This window comes from Ixodes scapularis, unplaced genomic scaffold, assembly GCF_016920785.2.
Source record: "Ixodes scapularis isolate PalLabHiFi unplaced genomic scaffold, ASM1692078v2 PGA_scaffold3__209_contigs__length_174095766, whole genome shotgun sequence".
NCBI lineage: Eukaryota > Metazoa > Arthropoda > Arachnida > Ixodida > Ixodidae > Ixodes > Ixodes scapularis.
In genome coordinates this window covers 19,425,092-19,429,834 of record NW_024609868.1, presented here as the reverse complement: position 1 = coordinate 19,429,834, position 4,743 = coordinate 19,425,092, and the positions used below count along the sequence as shown (strand labels likewise).

Below are 4,743 nucleotides of genomic sequence, written 5' to 3'. Positions count from 1 at the left end.
CAGCCGCCTCTTTGACTTCAGGTAGGGGTCCCCCAGGGCAGCGTTCTTGGATCGTTGCTGTTCTTAATTTATGTCAATGACATTGTAAAAAAATATTCAGTCATTCAGATGATTGCGTTATTTACCCAGAAATAAATTTAGCAAGAGACGTCGATATACTACAGAGCGATCTAGATAAGATACTGGTGTAACCAATTAAACATGAGCCTAAATATTGGAAAATGTAACCTCGTAAATTTTACAATAAACGTTTCTAAATTTCATACAACTTATACGATCAAAAGCCAGACAATCAGTAATATCTCTGAATGTAAATACCTTGGCGTTTATTGGCATAAATCACTAAATGGAATAAACATATAGATTATACGATCATTAAGGTCAGTAAAATGTTATTCTTTATCCGTAGAAATTTCAAAGACGCGTCTTGTGACATAAAGGAAACCCTTTCCTTTTTACACGTGGGTTCCATACTCGATTATGCATGCGTTATGCCTGCCAGCAGTATCAAATCGATAGATTAGAAAAACTTCAAAATCAAGCAGCGCGATTTACTAGCAACAACTAAGATCCCTACGCTAGCATGACGGAGGATAAAGTCATGCTCGGTTGGGAACTTTCGAACATTCGAAGACAAAAATTAAAACTGAAAATTTTTCATCGGGTTTATTTTACTATAACGATATTGGAATTAGTGAGAATGAGTATCTTTTGGCGCCAACGTACGTTTCAGCAATGCGTGATAACTCTAGAAAGGTTTTTGAATATCCCTATAAAACAAACAGTTTCTGTAATTCGGAATTTGCTGCCAGAGGAAGTGGTGAGCACCTCGGAAAATAGTGTTGTTTTTGTTTTTTTTCTAGGTTGTATAACTAATTGTGCGGACAAGTGACAATTTTATGTTTTCGTGGGTGTGTGTTATTTCCTGCCCCTCCTACGATAATGGCTTACAGGCGCTGTAGGTATTTTGTAAATTAAAAAAAATAAAAAAATCTCCGCCCAACGTGGGGCTCGAACCCACGACCCCGAGATTAAGAGTCTCGTGCTCTACCGACTGAGCTAGCCGGGCGACGGAAAGCGGTTTCCCAACGCTAGTTTGGATTGATCTTGTGTTTAGCTTAGTCCACGACCCCCAAATCATAAACACGTTCTCCAGCAACCTTTATACATTTGACGACTGAACGGCGTCACTTGCAGCTTAGTTAGTTAAGATCGAGTATCCTCGATCCTTACCACTTTCGTCTTTTGCCGTGAACGACAAGAATCCCATCGGAAAACTGCATTATTTTGCCGGCAAGAAGGGAAAAACAAGTGGACGAGGCCAGTTAGCCAAGTTGGAAGCAAAAAGTTGGCAGAAACACGTGGGCTACCAAACTTCGACGTTGCTTTATTCCCATTGTGGATAATCCTGCGTCCCCAAAGTTCGCGCAAAGGCTCATGCCGTCTGCTCTTTACCAATGCAAATACAGGAAGGGAAAGAAGGCGCAGTACTCCCGAACTTCTCGACGGTGCGCGGCAGTTATCTTAAAAACGGTCACCCTTTTCTGGATTCCCGGTTGGAGAGTTCTTCTGTATGAAGATGCGTGGCACGAGCAAGGGCGAATATTCCTTGGAGTAAAGACGCTAGATAGCATTATCTCCGCTGAGCTATACTGTGACCGGAGATTCAACTTCCGAGACATCGCTTTTGTGCCCATTGTGACTTATCTTTCGGCCCTAACTCAGTACAGTGAAGCTCCTCCCCTCTCCTACCTACTGGCGCCTTTCCTCTCCAGTTTCCCGCCAGGACAATCGTCCGACAGGCGGCGCCACTTCTGAAGAAAGAGGTGGATTACTCTGCTCCGGGAATACTTTGGTAAGAAGCAAGGCCTTGGCAAAAACACGTAACACGTAAACGGTTAGTTCTATACAAAAACAGGTGCCGCAGGCCTCAACCGCAGCAACACTCTGCTCTGACGTCACGCAATGGCGGTGGCGCTTCTGTCGGCACGACGCATGCGCAAAGGATTCATCTCAGGTGAATTTCATTTCTGGTTCAAATACGTGCTGGTTGTTTGCAAACAGCACGTTGGCCTGTATTGCGTCGGTCCATAAAGAGCGCTAACGAGCCGCAGCGACATAAATTGAGCGAGTCTCCAGACGTCGTCCATTGCATCCGAATGGCTTCCGCCGCAGCCTCGATGGGGCAACCTTCGGCGCCGCTCGAATGCCGTCCAAAGTCTGGGCGCCGGCGACGGTCTCTAATTAGAAGCGACGGGCCACCGGCCAAGCACGCCGGCCTTCGGCCCCCGGACCCTTTGTCTGCAGTCGGTCGTTCGTCACGCGGAAACTGTTATCGGAGTTCCGCGACTCGCAGCGCTCGGGTCCACCTGAACTGGATGCCGCCGACGCCGCCGCCGTTACCGCGATATACCACGCTGGGACTACTGACGGGCACGGCCAATGTTTGCGGCAAAGGACACCCAGGAAAGTAGCCTATAGATGCGCGAGCGTACCTTCTTCATCAAGCAAGGAACAGAGGCGCCGAAAGAGGGGAAGGAGGGCTTCCCTAGAAATGTTAAGAATTTAATGTCAACCATACGGGGGAAAAAGCTGAAAGTTTTACTGCATCCCCCCTTTCCCCCTCGAAACACACACAACTATCACACACCACCAGCACCGTGCCCCCCCATATCCCGAAGAGTTCTGACGCCTCTGGCAAGGAAGGAGCAATAGGAAGGGAGTTTTAGTAGATCGTTCCAATGCTTCTGATAACGATACGATGCATGCGCAAAGACGTCGAGGGAGTATCGAAACGATCTACTAAAACTCGTCATTAGAGAGTTGCGGTAGATTATTCCGATGACTCCGATTCCTAGTGAAAAATCTTATATGCATAAGAAATGTTTTAAACCAATAAGCGCATATGATCAGATAAGATAACATAAGAGCACATATGAACTTTATAAGGACATATAAGAATAATATGAGATTATATAATAACCTAAAAGAAACTTTAAAAACAATTTTCATATAAGTTTTTTATAACTTCATACATACTATTGTGTGCGGTTGTTACATGGTCTTATACGATCTTATTCGATCATATCTGTTTGTATTGAACCAAGAAATTTCTCATGCAAATAAGATTTTTCACTAGGGATGACGGTACCGATACTCCCCCGCAGCCTTTGCGCATGCATCGTATCGTTATCCGAGTTATCGCAGGTCGAGTTCTGAGCATTTTATTAGGGAGTTTTGGGGAGCCGTGTTTGCGCATCCGTTACTGTACCATGGGCCCTCCGGAACGAACTGCGCATGCGCTACTGCAGAAGACTCGCGCATGCGCAGTTCGTACCGGAGGGCCGATCGTACCGTATCGGATGGGCAGAAACGGTTCCCTAAAACTCCCTATTATCGCTCCGCTGCAGCCCGGGAGATTGAAGCATCAGTCGATAACAACGCCGAAGAACGCGTCCCCAAAGCGCGAATTTTATCGCAGCCTAGTGTAACAGACTGGCTGAATTAAGTAGTCTTCGGCTGCCGGGGTTTTTTGTTAGTTTTCCTTTTGCGTGACCTGCCTTGACTCTGTACGTGGCGATTCCGAAGCACACGGTTCATTTCGCTCGTATTTCCGGCCTCTTCAACATTTTCTCCGCACCCGAAAGCGCCCGTTTGTGTCATCAAAGCGAGGACAGCTTCCGCCCCGATGGTTGCAAAAGTCACCGCACAGCGGCGCACACCGTCTCATTCATCTTTAGTTCTGAAGACCCATAGCAAACCTCAAAAATATATATATATTTTTTTTTTTGTGGAACAGTCATGTTTTGCATTCCCGCAAGCTCCTGTGCAGTAGTGCAACAGATCTTGCACCACTGCGTCATCCAGGACTGCTTTTCCTTTAACAACGGCCTCCTGCTGCAGGGAAGGGAGATACGCGGTACGGCAGCGTCCGCTCCGAGGATGCTGCTTTGCCGCAGTACACCAGAGCCCGACGAGAAGCGCACTCAACAGAGCTGATTAACTCGCCCGATTCTAGTACTCTCAGTTTTTTTATACAAAGGTCACATCTAAAGAGTGAAAGAACGTTTTCGAGCAATGTTGGTGAACATTTCTCCCGTTTGAATTAAATACAGCGGCGGGAGCAGTTCGTGAAGTTTGGCACGAATGACTAGGTGGCGCAAGCTACCGCCGGTTACAAGAGGTATAGTCAGCCATTAAAGAAAAGGGGGGGCGGGGGGGTGCAACGATTTCCAGACGTCGGTCAAAAATTTGTGAAAGTTACCCTCTGACACCTCTGAAGTAAAGAACATAAAACCGATTTCGCCCGCGTGTCCTAGTTGTTGTGTAAAAAAAAAAAAAAAAAAAATAAAAAAAAATATATATATATATATATATATATATATATATATATATATATATATATATATATATATATATATATATATATATATTGGCATTTCTGGCACCCCTCAACTCACTCCCAGTCTTCAGGGTCACACCTGGTCGCACTCCTAGTGACGTAACCCGGGGTGCCGTGTAGGTTACTGTGTGCTCTCACGAAGGACGCTTCCTCTCCATCTCTCTGCTGACATTAGCGGGCGTCATGCTGCAGCTTAGAGCCGAGCGAGGTCACGTAAGCTTCTCGCCGTAGTTCCTTCGGCTGCCACTTGCGGCTGCGGGTGGGGGAAAAAGCTCGGCTTTTGCTTTTCGATTATGCAGCGGAATCGCGACATTTTTGAATGAAGGAGATGTTTTCTCCGC

The 4,743-nt window shown here is 46.2% G+C and overlaps 1 non-coding gene across 1 annotated transcript; it reads right to left on the bottom strand.

Annotated features, from left to right (window-relative positions):
- Positions 1-996: 996 nt before the first annotated feature.
- Trnak-cuu lies at positions 997-1,069 on the bottom strand. The gene has a single exon. It is a non-coding gene; the product is annotated as a tRNA-Lys (tRNA).
- Positions 1,070-4,743: the final 3,674 nt, after the last annotated feature.